The following is a 17,027-nucleotide window of genomic DNA, read 5'->3' as shown; positions in this document are numbered from 1 at the left end:
TAGACTTCGCTCACTATACACCCCCCACCTAAACACATATTCTGTTCCACAAAAAGTAAAACGTTATAAAAGAAAAATAAATCAAACAGAAATGCAACAGGATGTCACTGCAAATCCTCCAAAGAGAGTAAAAGAAACTAATACTTCATCAAGTACCACAAGCAAAAAAGAATTAATTAGGGAAAGTAAACCAGGTACTTCTTTAAAGAAGGAAGACAAACTCCAAAAAAAGCAGTTAAATACAGAACTACCTGGACCATTTAAATTCTCAAATATAGTTGGTGTAAGTTGCTACGCAAATGTAGCAATGAATATTCTATTTAAATTACCACCAATTGTTGACAACATTTACTTACACAGTACAGACCCATTGTGTTTGCAAATGTTAGTACTTCACAGAAATGCAGCAAACAATCCTGACAACACATATAGTGTTTATGGAATAAGACAACAATTGGACTACTGTGATGGAATGGTGAAATTCACTATAAACTCACAGGAAGATCCACAAGAATTTCTAATGTACTTACTACAAGTACTGGAAAACAAAAACATACCTATAAATGAAAACTTTCAAATTTCATACATGTGGAAACATACATGCACTCTCTGCAACAATGTGACACAAGAAGAAATCCCCAATGAACGCTTCATATATATATATCAATACCAAATTGTGAATCCATTCCATTTCAGCGACTTGTACAAAATGCAAACCATGGTAGATTATGCTCTACCTGCAATTCAGATAATTGCTCCACGTTAGTAATACAAACACATAGTAAATACATAATACTAATGCTTCTACGTTACAATGCAGATAGTACCAAAACAACTGCAAGCTGACTGGATTCACACATGGTCAAATATCACTTGGTAAGAAAACCTTCACAACAATAGGTATAATCTACCACGCAAGAGCCACAACCAATTCAGGGCACTACATTGCATATATAAAAAAGAAATGTGGATGGTTTGAATGTAATGATAGTACCATTACTCTAAAGCAGAGATTACCAGGAAATCGTACAAATGCTTATTTGATGTTCTTAAAACCAAAATTTTATAACTAAACTGTATTTAAACCCTAAGTAAACTTGTGTTAAAAAAATATAAACTGTTAGAATACTCCAAAAGCTATCTAACTGCTCAAAGATTCTACAACTAATCAGATACATGGATACCACTAAATTAGACCAAAAAATACAGTTAGAATACGCCAATTGTTATCTAACTGCTCCAAAATTTTATAATATCAAAACAAATAAATAATATGTTACTGCTCTAAAAAAATACAACAAGCCAAAGTATAAAGCATTAGCCAGAAACAACAAGTGAACACTGAAAACAAACAAACAAATAAACTGTAGCATAACAGAAAAAGGTTTTTTTTTTAATCCAACATGGATTTTTTTTTCTCCCACAGAACCAATGATTTTAGCAACAAATACAGAAACTGAGCAAATTGCACAGTACTCTGATTTGTAATCAATATGAGGGTCCAAAAAATAAAATAAAAGTATATTGATTATACAATGTAATAAGTCATTACAAAATACTAATACTAACATGCTATTTTCTTTTATCACAGAAATTAACAAGAAATACATGTACTCCGGTTACTAGACCAAACAGTAAGTATGCAATAATAAGGAGAACCATAGCAGCATATCACATCCATAGTATCTAATACCTTTGTTTCTTATACATTTGTTTTTCACCCAAAGTTATAAGCAAATATGAATGTGATAAGCTGCGGTGGTTGTTGCCAGGGCATAGAGTCTTGGGTGCATGGCCAAATATAACATCCATGGAGTCAAACATTTCAACTATGGTCTATGGAAACTTTGAATGTCCGCGGGCATTATGAGTGCTCTTAGAACACTTTCAACTTGCCAGCGAACAATACGGACAGCGTTTTCAGGACACCCCCTACGAACATTTCAGAACAACGCCATAGTTCTTAGAACCCTTTCAACTTGACAATGAACAATACGGACAGTGTCCTCAGAACACCCCCATTTCGTTTATTTGCGAACATTTCAGGACACCATGAGTGTTCTAAGAACACATTCAACTTGACAGAGAACAATACGAACAGCATCTTCAGGACACCCCCTACGAACATTTCAGAACAACGCGAGAGTTCTTAGAACACATTCAACTTGACAGAGAACAATACGGTCATCGTCCTCAGGAACCCCCATTTTGTTTATTTGCGAACATTTCAGGACACTGCGAGTGTTCTTAGAACACATTCAACTTGCCAGCGAACAATACGGACTATGCCTTCAGGACACCCCTTACGAACATTCCAGGACACCGCAAGTGTTCTTAGAAACGTCTTCAGAACACCCCCATTTTGTTTATTTGCGAACATTTCAGGACACCGCGAGTGTTCTTAGAACACATTCAACTTGACAGAGAACAATACGGACAGCATCTTCAGGACACCCCCTACGAACATTTCAGAACAACACGAGAGTTCTTAGAACACATTCAACTTGACAGAGAACAATACGGACAGCGTCCTCAGGACACCCCCTATGAACATTCCCCGGACACCGCAAGTGTTCTTAGAAGCGTCTTCAGAACAACACCATCTTGTTTATTTGAGAACATTTCAGGACACCGCGAGTGTTCTTAGAACACATTCAACTTGACAGAGAACAATACGGACAGTGTCCTCAGGGCACCCCCATTTTGTTTATTTGCGAACATTTCAGGACATCACGAGTGTTCTTAGAACACATTCAACTTGTCAGCTACAACCCCCATTCATATTTGCGAACATTTCAGGACACAGCGAGTGTCCGACAACGTCTTCAGAACACCCCCATTTTGTGTATTTGCGAACATTTCAGGACACCGCGAGTGTTCTTAGAACATATTCAACTTGACAACGAACAATACGGACAGCGTCCTTAGGACACCCCCATTTTGTTAATTTGCAAACATTTCAGGACACTGTGAGTGTTCTTAGAACAGTTTCAGTTTGCTTGCGAACAAAACGGACACATATTGAGTCCTCAGAACACCCCCCATTCAGTTTATTTAGAACATTTCAGAACACCCGTGATGTCTGCAGACAAATCGAGAACGTCTAACACATAAAAAAACCCAACTTTCAACTTATCTCATACACTCCCACCCTCCCCAAACACTCCTACACACCAACACACTCTACTAAATACAAATTTTGAACAAAGTTTCACCGCGCTGTCCGCGGACGACCGCGAATCCAAGATGGCGGGCGCTACCGAAAATCTGACGCGCTTCACACTCCACGCCGTCCAATCAGCGAACACGTTGCATTTCCGCGAACATCACGCAAGCCGATTGGCCAATCAGGACACTGTCCGCGGAGCGAACAGGGAAGTGTGTCCGCGGACCGAACACAGATATCACTAATTTGTTTTGCCCTACTTTTTGGTCATTTTAAATAAAACTACTGGACGGATTTTCACCAATTTTGCAAAAGCACGCTTTCGGGACCAAGCCACTGCTCCTGGTCCAAATTTGGTGAATATCCATCCAGCGGTTTGGGCTGTAGACGCGAGCAAAATTTTGTTCCCATTCAGTCTATGGGAAAAAAAAAGTTTTGGGACCCCCCCTTTAACTTTGCCCCCCCAGGACGAATCCTCACCAAACTTTGCAAAAAAAATTCAGAGTGACCCAAATACTTTTTTGCAAAGTTTGGTGAGGATTCGTCCAGGGAGAGCGAAGTTATAAGCCACCCAAAAAGTGCTCTTCCTATAGAAACACCAACTTAACCATAACAAATGGCCACTGCCGTGACCATGTAATATATATATATATATATATATATATATATATATATATATATATATATATTTCAAAAACAAACAGCTTCAAACGGAAACTATTCAAGCGAGCAGCACTCCACGAACAAAAAAGTGTTCCAATGATCCAAATAATCACGAAAATCCAACAGCAAATACTGCATCATTGGTTGTGTAAAATATAACAGCCTTTATTTTACATATGCAGCAGATAAAAAGTGATCTCCCAGTGCAAATTTTGCTTAGCCAGACGGCAGCCTGACGCGTTTCACCACTAACCAGTGGCTTGTTCACAGTTCATATATAATGATTTCCTAATATTATGTATGATCCCTAATATATCCAATCGGTATCACAATGTTTATGTTATGTTATGAAGTGTGGCAGTTATACATATGGTGTTTTATGTATCATTTTGTATAACCTCAGAGCACTGAACGTTGTACCACATTTTGTTAGCAAAACTTTGTACACCATTTAATGTACTTGTACACACACACTAACCTATTTCTACCTCGTTTGTATGATTCATGTGTACTCCCCACAAAATGCACGAGATACAGCTCAACAAGCTACAAGGCCTTCTTTACTCGCTCCTGCAGCGCCCTGTGCTCAGCCCCCACCTTCTCTCCCCCCTCAGGCCGAGCTGATATGTAAAGTCCTGGTTTCACCGACGATATGATGCTACGATTGTAACCCCTCACCCTCCCGCTGAGCCTGCACCAAGTGTCTACCCTCCCGAGCCCCCAGACTCGGATTAAAGAAATATGGGCATCAAGCCTCTCATCCCACCACCTTTTGATGTACCGGCTATGTGCCTTCTGACCGGGTAGTATCCCAGCTCACCCCAACCCCAACTGAACCATGGTGGCCATATATTTACTCTTGTACTAACATACCATAAAGATATCCCCCACTAGATCTAACATAGAAGAATGATAGATGTATCCCCGAAATGCACCCCCTAATAAGCCACCTGAACCCATGGAGCAGCCCATCTATTGTATAATACTTTTTTATAATGATGAAACATAGATACCTAGCGTTAAGTGCTACTTTTCTTGTGATGTTAGAATAATCATTTATAGGATTTACAGGGCATTATAAATTATAGTCAACACTGAATGAGTATGTGTTGCCACAAGGGCAAATGTTAGTGCAGCTGAGATTTATCAAATAAACCTCGCCTGACCCAGTGCTCCACCCCGACGGGTCCAGCTGACCTACAAGCATCACCGTGACACCACGTGGAGCCTTGCCAATCCTGGAGCTTCAACCCTACATATCCTATATGGTCCACTCCCCATTGCCCAATCTCATCGATTCATGTAACCCTTAGTTCCCACGTCATAGGTGACGCGGTTTTGTAACAAAATGTGGATGTTTTCTGATGTTTGGCAGAGTGCTCCCAGAGTTTGCAGAGTTCTCTGCTTGCCCTATTTTGGATAAACTTTTAACTTTTTGACTTCACCCGCTCTTGGTCCCATTTCCTCCTGGGGTGTGTCCTTTACTGACTCTCACTGCGGAGTTCTAAATGCATTATTGGGGGACACTCACTTTCAAGTGGTGACCCCGGGACGTGATTTTGTCCCTTCGTTCCTTTAGGCACGAGATGTCCACGGCCACAGCAGAGATCCACGGCGTGCCCCACTTAGACATGCGCACACAGTAGTGTGAGAGGGTATGGGTCCCACTTGGCTAAACCCACCGTACCGCTCGCCGGAGCCGGGGGCGGCCATTGAGTGCGGGGCAGCGCCTGGACGGACCGGGTGTGGAGGGTCTCAGATCAAGATGGACATGTGAGTACCAAGTGCGAGCGACATTAAAAGAAATTGGGTGTAGGTTATTAGTGTAGCATATGGAGTAGGATGAGGCAGAGGGGAATTGAAAAAGGGTTACGGAGGATATAGGTAGAGGCTCTTGCGGGTTTAATAGATATCATCTTATTCTTTTTCTTTTTCTGCATATGGCCATTAGGACGAGTTAAGGAGATCACAAAGTGAAAGAAGAGTACGGGAACCTAGCTCAGTGAGGGGGTAGAAGGCGACGCTGTGTGGCGCTATCTTGACTAGTGCTGGGAGTAAGTGGAAAATAAACGGAATCAGTGGGAGTCTCACATAAGGGGAAGATACGGAATACGAATCAGAAATGCTTTATTCTATTATTTCTAAACTACGGGAAAATATATGGGTAACTTAGGGGGAAAGGGCGTAAGATATTGGGAGAAAGGAGATTCTCATTAGCAGGGTATAGAGGGAGGGTATATGTTACATGTTGTATGTGAGCTGTCCATTGGTAAATGTTATGTACTGGACTTGTCATGTTTCTTGTGTCCACTGCATTATTGCCTCATGAGTTATGGTTATCATAATTGTGAACTTTGGAGAACCATTGAATAGTGTGTGTAAAGGTAGCATACAGAACAACACAGAATACTGGAGTAGTAAGAATTGTGGTCATATAATACACACTAGCAAAGGGAACAGGAAGGACAGGAGGTCATAATGGGCACAGAAACACCACTGGCCCATATCTGTCAAAGCCTGCCAGGTTACGCAGAAAGAATCACAAAATACCACAGAAAGAATCACAAAATACCATGATCAATGGATCACAGAGTTAAAGGGGGAAGGCTTACTCCAGGTGTGGGCCAAAGGGGGATCATTCAATAAGAATGTCTTAGACATGGTAGCCACATGTCTATATATGAAATATAAAGGCAAACAGTATAACAATAGAAGGGAGATATTAGATATATGGAGTCTCTTCAAAGAAGTACCTCCAATTAAGAATAAAGAACTGACAAAAGAACAGATTTCATCTCCCCTGGCAGTAGGAAATAGTGGGAAGGAAGTGGTAGGGAAGGAAGCCCAAATAGAAGTTGCACAATTGCATCCCCTCCTCCCAACACCACTACCTGCCGAAGAGTACAGTGACCCAGTATATGTGGCAAAACCTACACCCCCAACACACCTAAACATACAGCACCTCCCCCATACGAGTGCCCAATATAAGGTGGACAGGTGAGTACCCCGGCAATAGATATTGAAAAATGTACACAGGACATAGACTCAAGGTTAACAATGGCCCGAAGTGAACTATCCCGACTGAGAGATATATGTGAACAAGGTGGAGCAGGAACATACAGAATAGGAGAGACACATATGCCACAGTCACTCGACAGGTCCACAAAATGATGGTGGAAGAAGGGGGAGATCTTGTTCTGGATAAATGACACACCATCAAGAATAATAGAGGTAGGGCAGGAAATGAACGGGGGGAGGCGGAAGGAGGAGGTACGACATCAGACAGAGAGGAAGAATTTTGGTGTGATACAGAAGAGCAAGAACAAGAGGAAAGAAGATCGCAGACGGTGGGGCACCAGTGGGGCTAGGACAGACACCATTAGGAAGGGCAATGGAAGAAGAATAGAATGGGAGGTTGAGGAACAGGATAGGGCGAATGGCAGTATTGGGTAGAAAGGGAATGAAGGTAAGTACTGGGAAGACAGCAAAAGGCAAGTTACAATTACCACTGATACACCAAGGGGTGAGAAGACCTAATTATATTCCCTGGGCCCAAATGGATAAGGCAAACTTACTGAAACTGTTGCCCTCGCTTTCAGGAGGAGCAAGTAAATGGATCTACGCATTTGAGAAAAACACTGCCAGGGTCCCTTTAGCAATAGGTGAAGTTAAAAGCTTCCTTTAATATAGTGAGGGCAAGAATATGGGATGCATTAAGAGATACTTTTCCAGACACACGTGATTTACAGTCAGTGATGCAGTGCACAATGGGTAATGAGGAAGATGCAATGACCTTCATTTTACGGGTGAAGGAGATGTGGAGAGCGGAGACGGGCACAGCTTGGGATCAATCTACCTCCCTGTTATACCTTATAATCAAGAGAGAACTCCCAAAGGAAATTCAGAAATCTCTCGATAAAATAGCTGGGTTTGAAGACAAAGGCTGGCCAGAAATACAGAGCATTATAGTACACCATTGCAAAAGGATCAAAGAAAGAGAGAAAGAGATAGCACAGAAAAGACTGGCAGACGAGGATAAATTAATTCAGACGAAACTAGTGAAGGTCACAGCAGCTGTAGCTGTGCTCCCCACAGACAGAGAACGAGGGTTAATAGTAATTCAAGCAAGAATGGCAGCCAACTGGGCAGGAAATAGACAGGAGCAGTGGAATGGTGAGGAACAATACGGAGGGCCACAATGGCAAGCGAGGAGTGCCCATGGAGGACAAGGTGGGTACAGAGGTTCAAGGGGGTGGATACAGGTATGGAGGGTATGGAGGACCAGGGCCCAGAGGAGGGCAAGGGAATTGTTGGAACTGCGGGAGGTGGGGGCAACGACCCTCGATGCAGCTGAGGAACCACTGGTGGGGGCGGAGGTAGGAAACAAACAATTCATTTTTATGGTGGACTCAGGAGCAGAAAATCGTAAATTGGAAAAGCAGGGGTTCTCTGGGGCGGAGGTCAAGGTTCCATTCACAGAGGATTTGGACGTTACACTGGGCGGGAAGACAGTACGAGCACCTCTACTGTATTATGAAATCAAGATTCGCCCATTAACTTACTGGGCAGGGACCACCTCAGTAAACTCAATATGACAATATCCTTCACTGAAAGAGGGATAGTTTGTTCAACCCCTGGGATCTGTGCGAATGATATTGGTAGTGCACACACGAGCCACATCACCGGAGGTGCTTGGAATACTAGTTGATCCAGACATGTTGATCCAAGGACTAAAAACACTAGCACGAGTTGTGCCTGAGTTAAAGCGTCAAGAATGGAGAGTGCCTGCAGAATTTGTGTTCCACCCTGTAGCACATCCAGAAATAATGCCTGGAACAGTGATGTCCCTATATTTGCATGGAGTGCAGGTGTCAGCACAAAGAATAGCGGTAATAGGAATGGACATACCAGTGTGTCAATGGCGAACAATGCTGTGTATCAATGCTAACACAGCCCTGCGAGATCTGTCGGATGAAGATCTCTTCACCGACTCAGACAGTGATGGAGAAATAGTAATGGAGATAGCAATCCCGTGCGATATAATGATACAAACAAGACAAGTGCCCCGACAGCTAATGGAATTATGGACAACAGGCCCACATGATGTTGGATTGTTGCGTGAGGCAACACCTGTCAAAATAAATCTCAAACCAGAGGCATTGTTGCCCCGGGTAAAGTAAATACCCCTTGTCCCGAGAAGCAGAAGAAGGGATAAAAGAAACAATATATGCCTTGCTAGTGCAGGGGATCATAGTGCCCTCAAATTCAACTTGTAACACTTGTATTTAACCTATCAAGAAAGCAAAGGGAGGGGCCTGGAGGATGATACAGGACCTACGCCCACTTAATGATGTCATACAAAAGGAATTTCCTCTGGTCCCAAATCCTGCATCAATTTTGTGCAGTATACCCAAAGATGCATCCTGTTTCACAGTGGTAGATTTGAAGAATGCATTCTTCTCAGTTCCACTGGATCCCGAATCACAGTATTTGACCACATTCACATTGGGTGGGAAAAGATATGAGCATTGTAGATTGCCTCAGGGATACTGTGAGAGCCCAAGTATATTCAACAGGATTTTACATGAAGATCTAGGCAGATTTTACATGAAGATCTAGGCAATATCGACACAAAGGCCCTCATTCCGAGTTTAGAGGTAAGTTCCATCCATTATCGGCATGGCGCAAGTAGCGTGTCTGAGCTGGCAATAGACCGCTAAAAGCACACCATTACGAGTTCGCGGGCACGAGTTTTGCGCCATGCCGGTAATGTATGTTGCGGCATGCCACAAAAGGTCCCGAAAAACCCCCTACCGGCATGAACCGCACCATAGCGAACACTATCGCCATAGAGCAACGCGGCATTAGCAGTGACTGTAAATAGCGGTCACCGTACAGTAATGGTATGCCTGGCACCGAGAAGATAATGCCGCCAAGCCTTAAAGGCTGATTTGATGGCTAACAATTCTTTATCGGTGATCGCATAGTTCAACTCGGGTGCTGAGAACTTTCTAGACCAAAATGCTACTGGATGAAGTTGACCAGTTTCTGGATCTTTCTGGGATAGGACAGCTCCCATGGCTAAACTGGATGCATCGCTTTGCACTACATATAGAAGTTCGGGGCATGGATGCTTCAGGACAGGCGCAGACGTGAATTTCAATTTCAATTCTTGGAAGGTTCTTTCAGCCTCTTCAGTCCACAAGAAGCATTTGTTCTTTCGCAAAAGTGTTGTGATGGGGTGTACCACATGTGAGAAGTCCAGAATAAATCTGCGGTAGAAATTAGCAAATCCAAGCATGCTTTGTACCCCTTTAACTGAATTGGGTGATGGCCACTTGAGAATTGCGTCCACCTTTCGAGAGTCCATTCGGACCCCTTTCGGAGTCAGGATGAATCCAAGGAATTCGACTTCTGTAGCATGAAAAACACATTTTTCCAATTTTGCATATAACTTATGCTGGCGTAGTTTCTCAAGGACTGCACGAACGTGCTTAGCATGGTCTGATTCTGAGGAGGAGTACACTAGAATATCGTCTTTCTATACAACAACACAGATGTCAATGAGTTCACGAAGGACATCGTTCATAAAATACTGGAAGGCTGCTGGTGCATTGCACAACCCGAAGGGCATCACCTGATATTCGAATAATCCGTACTTAGTGCGACAGGCAGTCTTTCATTCATCGCCCTTCTTTACATGTACCAGATGATATGCCCCACGGAGATCTAACTTGGTATAGATGCAAGTGTCCTTTACTTGGTCTAGTAACTCGGGGATCAGAGGCAAGGGGTATTGTTTTTTTACCGTAATCTGATTTAATGCACGGTAGTCTATACACGTTCTAAGGTCACCTTCCTTTTTAGGCACAAAGAATAAAGTTGAGGAGGCCTGAGACTTGGATGGCCGAATGAAGCCATTAGCAAGGTATTGATCCAAGTATTGTCGTAGGTGAAGATTGTCGGTCTCAGTAAGGACGTAGATCCTACTGCAAGGAGGTGGTGCACCTGGTAAGAGGTCGATTTGACAATCGTATGGTCTGAGAGTAGGGAGTGTTGGCTATAGTCAGTACCATATTCGTCATTCTGCACTGATCAGTTCCATGGTGACTTGCAGCGCTCCTATGGGTGTGCGGAACCAGGGAAACACTGTGGTATCCCTGGTTGGCTGTAACGCTCACCTGATTCCCACGGGGACGTCGATCGGAACTGGACTGCTAAGGTCTCCATCAGCGTTATTCGTAGTGCAGAGACGGCTGACTGGACCGGCCTTCATAGCTTCGCCTGCTTGATTCGTAAAAGTAGATTCCTAAAAGCAGGAGGAGGGGAATTAGCCACCCAGTGGATGCAAGGAAACACTTGTTTAATTCGTTCCCTCTAAGCACCCCGATATTCCACTTTTGCTGTCTCACCTTATTGTTTGTAATGATGAGCTCTCCATCCTGCACCGAGCGCAGGGGCGCGTAGAATCCCAGTTGCTTCACTGGTTTGAAGAGTTTGGGCGAGTTCCAGACGTGTTGGACTCTGTGGTAAATGGCAAGGAGCCGTAAGTATAATGTCTATAGAGTTCAATTGTCTGTTATTCACTCGTTTTTATCCCTTTTGTATTGCAGCTTAATCCGAGAAGAGTTCACCTGAAGTGCTGCAGGTTGCGCGTGGGTAAGAGTCTATTACCCAGCGTTGTCCGGTAAAAGTGAAATAAATGTCTTTAACAAGTGTTCTTTCCTCCCACAGGTGTGGCGTTAAAGAGGTGGAACGCCGATGAAAGATGTCTAGAGAGCGGTAACTCTGATGAGTATAATATGGTTGCTTTGATTGTCTTTGTTGGCACCCGGCTCACCTTGTTCTCTTTGTCCCTTCCAGGTTCCACGGATGCCGTGATGAAGTGATGGCTGCAGCGCTGAACCGGGGAGATGCAGACTGGTAAGTATGGCGCAGCGCGCCTGCTAGCGATGCGATGCTTTTATTTCCGGCGTGTCTTTTCCAATTCTGAAGTGCTGCGAATTCGGGAACAGATGAAGATTAAAAGGTATGTTCTTGTTCTTATTTCTCTTTCTTCTAGGTTGGTGTCGAGGTTCGAGGCGGGCGTGGTTGAGGGGTGGATGCTGCAGGCACGGTGAGCATCATGCTGCTGAAGTGGAGAATAACGCGAAGCATGGGCTGCTGTTCGGGCGTGGTTTAAATAGCCTGCAAAGTAGTCCCAGGTAAGAAGTTCCCCAGAACCACACCCGAGTAAAAAATAGTCCCTGTAATAAAATAGTCCCATCCAGGCCTCACGTGGGTTTGATTCATTTGCAGGATGGCTGCAGGAGGTAAGTAATGTCTATGAGCCTGGCGCTATGGCGCCAGGACTGATGTCTATTATGAGCCTGGTGCCTAAGGCTGCTGGGCTGGGTCCGGATGCCCGGGGGTAGGCATCATGACATTGGCTCAATTTAATGCACTCCCAGGGATGACTGTCATGTGTGGTGATATGCTGGATACAGCAACATAGTGTATAGTGCACATAGTGCATATGCAGTTCATAGTGCAGGATGGCCTTATGGTGTGTGAGGGCCGCCGATGAGTGGTGCATGTGTTGTGGGATGTGGACTTACTTCATCACTATGGAATTTGGTTGTCATGTGCCGTTTCAGTTGCTTTGGGTCAGAGTGTTCGGTGATGTACACATCGTGCACTGATGTCAACATTACCACCCAGGTGGAGTATGCATCCCCCCTTCCCACCCAGGTGGAGTATGCATCCCGCCCTTCCCACCTAGGCAGAGTATGCATGCACCCCTTCCCACCCAGGTCAGCCACCCGCCTCACAACCCCGATGCACTGCCATGGGCCAGTCAGGCAACTCACCAAGCAGCCAGGCCCGTCGTCCAGCAAGTCACTCCATGAAGCGTGGTAGCGTGGAGTTCCGCAGGACCAATGGGTCATGAGTTGATCCAGGATATTGGGCACAGCAATGTGTGATGATTTTGCTGGCGTTGCATACCATCTGCACATTGATGGAGTGGTATTGCTTGCGGTTGTGATACACCACCTCAATGTCATGTGGGACTACCAACTCCACATGGGTGCAGTCAAGGGCACCTACACAATTTGGCATGCCTGCCAGTGAATGGAAGGCAACTTTTGTATCGAATATCTCCTGGGGAGACCGTGGTAGGGATATGTAGTCCCTTGTGTGTTTGAGGAGGGCATTCAGCAGTTGGTTCAGTATCCGGGAAAATAAGGGTTGTGATATGCCATGCATGTGCCCCACTGTGTGCTGGTAGGTGCCTGTGGCAAGGAAGTGCAGCACAGACACTACCTTCAGTAGAGGGGGGATGGTGGTGCGTATTTCTATGAGGCTCACTATGTCGTTGTGTATCAGGTCCACTACGGTGGTGATGGTGTCACGGTCAAGCCGGTACAGGGTATGGATCTGCTCAGGTGTTAGGTTGAAGGGGGTGGCTCTGATGCAAGGGATTGGGGGCTGCCGGAGTGGTAACGGTGGCTGAACTGGTGGGGCATGCTGGGCCTGTCTAACCCTCCTTCTCCTCCTGTGTCTACTCTGTGGTGGGGGCTGTTGTTGTTGTTGTTGTTGATGTTGTTGAGGCCTTGCAAGCAGGGCCTCCAACTCCAGTAATGCGGCTAATATCGGTATCATCTTGGTTTGGGAGGGGGTGTGGTGTGTGGGTGTGCTCCTTTTGTACTGGACCTCACTCCAATGCCTCCACCTGTGTTGATTGTGTGCACCTGTGGCACTTCTTAACACTGCTCAGGGTTCTTTATACCTTCTCAGAGATGCCGGTATTTACACCCTGCCGCTAAACTCTTTTTCGGCCTTCATGAGGCCGTTAATTGCATGTCCGCATTTCTTGGGATAAGCTCTTGGGATGCGGTTTACAGCATGCCACTAATGCGGCAAGCTGTGTCGCGCATTTGCGCATAGACTGCTATTTACGGCATCGTAAAGTACGATGCCGTAAATAGAGGTCTGGTTGGTCATAATAGCCCGTAGCAGTAAGCGATGCCGGTAATCCTTTTCGGGAACAGATGAAGATTAAAAGGTAAGTTCTTGTTCTTATTTCTCTTTCTTCTAGGTTGGTGTCCAGGTTCGAGGCGGGCGTGGCTGAGGAGTGGATGCTGCAGGCACGGTGAGCGTCACGCTGCTGAAGTGCAGAATAACGTGAAGCATGGGCTGCTGTTCGGGCGTGGTTTAAATAGCCTGCAAAGTAGTCCCAGGTAAGAAGTTCCCCAGAACCACACGCGAGTAAAAAATAGTCCCTGTAATAAAATAGTCCCATCCTCTATTCTCTCAACTTTATTTCTCCCTGGAGCCAACAGCCGTTCTTGATGCAGCTGCTGAGGTCCCAAGGTCTGCTGATTATTGAATCTCCTTCTTATTGTGCTGTGCGCTACATACCTATCTAACAGGCAATGCCTCAGTCCCTAAAAAATGTCTAATCCCACTTAAAAATATTGTGCCTTGTATCTGAAAATGATGACCCATGCCTTGACTGTACTACAAAAAGCATTACCTCCTGAACATCAACAATAATAATGACTCAAAAACAAGATATTCTGGGCCCAGGGCAAACAAATCTTAAATCACCCTGTGTTTTACAAAGACAGTGGTGCTGTGCTGACAAACGCAGTTTTATTTTTTCCCCTTATGTCACAACAATGCTACCTAGGGACTCACAATAAAGCAATGTAAAAATGACAAGAACAATCCACCCAAGCCCTGCAAGGAAACCCTAGCAATTCAGTGAAGAAAAGCCTTAGTCAAAGTGACTTTGAGTTGCTGATTTAAGGCCACAAAACCCATAGAATTCGCCTGGTGTTGGAAGCTACGAAACCATAACTATGAGGCCCCCTTTGTGCCACCCTTAAGCACACGGAGTCTATGATTGTTTCTATCAAAGCAAGACAATATACTTCAATGATAGCATTACCCCTTTTTGGACAGTGTTTTCTCATGTATAAAGCATTTTTATCAACCATTGCAAAATTCTTCAGAAACACTTGATTTTCTCCAGTATCTAAATACATCAAAAAACATTAGTTGGGCAAATGACATTTATATGCACATATTGTCAGGGGCATGAGAACAGAGATGTGCCCACACAAGAGACAGGAGTCTACGGAATACTGCAGACATGAAAGGGTAGGCTATAACTACAGACAGGCAACAAAGGCAGTGAACAGAAAGGGGTAGGGAGTACAAGTAAGACAAACACTTTAGGTTCCCACTTGAGGTGTACACAGAATAGGGGAAGTTTCCCACAGGGTCTGGTGAAACTCTAGCCTTCTGAGCTGGTTACTGTTACAGAGTGCCACTATGAATGCTCATGGAAAGGAGCAGCAGGAGTGGGTGTCTGTGTCTGGACCCTAAGGCACAAACAAGGAAACAGTACTTACAATACTGAAGCATGTACGGGTCCAGCAGGAACTGAACAATGATTGCCTCCTGATGCAGAAACCAGCACACTGTTAACAATATGGCATACGGTGCAATACTGAAATGTGACAAAGGAAAGGGGAAGAGATTGCCAGCATCCAAACTCTGAAAAAGGAGTTACACAAGCACAAGTGAGGACAAGAACAGTAACAGAAATATCCAGGAAAGAATAGGAAGTCAAAGTAAGCACGGTCCAGGAATGAGACCAGGAATGAAAGAGGAAAAGCAAGAATAAAAGAATCTAAGTACAATGGTACAGAAGACTGGACTGCAGGCTAGAAACTAAGGACTAGAAGCAAGGAACGGTGTACTGAACTAAAGACCATGTATATGAAAACTCAAGACTGAAACTATGGACTTGAAAAACAAGGTCTGAACTGCAGGCTGGTAACAAGGAATTCAAGGAACTGTAAATCTGGACCAGAATAACAAGGGCAAGACTGCAGACAGATAACAGGGAAACTCAGGACTGGAAACGTGGAAGCTAAAGCCAGGTAGCACAGACTCTGGGCATAGAACAAGGAACTGCAGGCAAGAAACAAGATAATAGGTGGTGGAGAGCAAGGGGCTGCAGACAGGGAACAGAAGACTGCAGTGCAGGAAGCACAGAGGTGCAGGACAGAAGGCAGCAGAGTGTAGGCAGAGTAGCAGGGCTGCAAGGCACGAAGCACAGGGCACTGGAGCAGGAGCAGGCTCTGGAAGCAACAGGAAACAGTAGCAATCCAAGCATCAAAGCACAAAGGGCTGGAGGTGAACTCAGTGCAAGAGCCCTGTGCTCCTGCAGGCAGCTGCTTAAATTCTGACCTGCCCTGTGCAGAAGCAGGCTCATTAGCAACACCTGGAGCACCACATCTACCTCTTCCGTCCCTGCTCCTGGGAAGTGAAAGCAACACTGATCTCTAATGCTTCTGGGGATTGTGGTTCTAAGACTGCTGCATAGGAATAGCCAGGGAATGAGAACAGCCACCCGGTGCATTGTGGAATATGTAGTTTGTGAAATTAAACAAGGAAGTACCACAATCTTGCAAATGGAAAATAAAGACAAAACTATGAATAGGCATTGTCCAGGGACGATTATGGTGATGAATGAGTCCCAAATATTCCACAATGGATGCCAATTGGTGATCCAGTGGCGCAGTCGTGACACATATTCACATCACGTTGTTCTCCTATATGATTGTGGGGTTGTGAATAAATAAGCTATGTGTATGTGATTTAAATGTAAGCAAGAACAAATTGCATCTGACTCCCACAGTTTGCATTAGGAAAATAATACACTTAGGGAGTGTTTGCTCGTCTCTGGACACTTGTGTGTGGAGACTTCTCAATTGTGTACGAGCGCGATATAAATAAAATATCAATATCAATAACATGTGTGTGAACAGCTTTCAATCTAATTCTGTTAATTTGAATGTAGATGTACGGGTTTTGGGTCTCGAGATGTAATATTATCCAGTAAATGTACAATGTTAAAGCACCCTTCCCCTGTCACACCACAAATAGATCTACCTGGGCATTTCGGGATAAGGGATTGCATAGATAGAACACTTTACATGTTTTTTTGTTAATAAAATGAATTCTCTGAACTACTTTTAGTTGCGCACACATCTGTTTAATGAGTAAGCTCCCACCAGTGAGAATTGTAAATGATACCTTGTCAGACAATAGTGTTTCATGACGACACTATGGCACGCATCATTCTATGCCAGCAGAATGCATAGATTCTATTTTAACTGGTGCTTACACTTACAGAGCAGAA

The sequence above is a fragment of the Ambystoma mexicanum genome, chromosome 1q (assembly GCF_040938575.1).
Source record: "Ambystoma mexicanum isolate Mex_15411 chromosome 1q, UKY_AmexF1_1, whole genome shotgun sequence".
NCBI classification, from domain to species: domain Eukaryota; kingdom Metazoa; phylum Chordata; class Amphibia; order Caudata; family Ambystomatidae; genus Ambystoma; species Ambystoma mexicanum.
Note: the sequence above shows the minus strand (reverse complement) of the source record.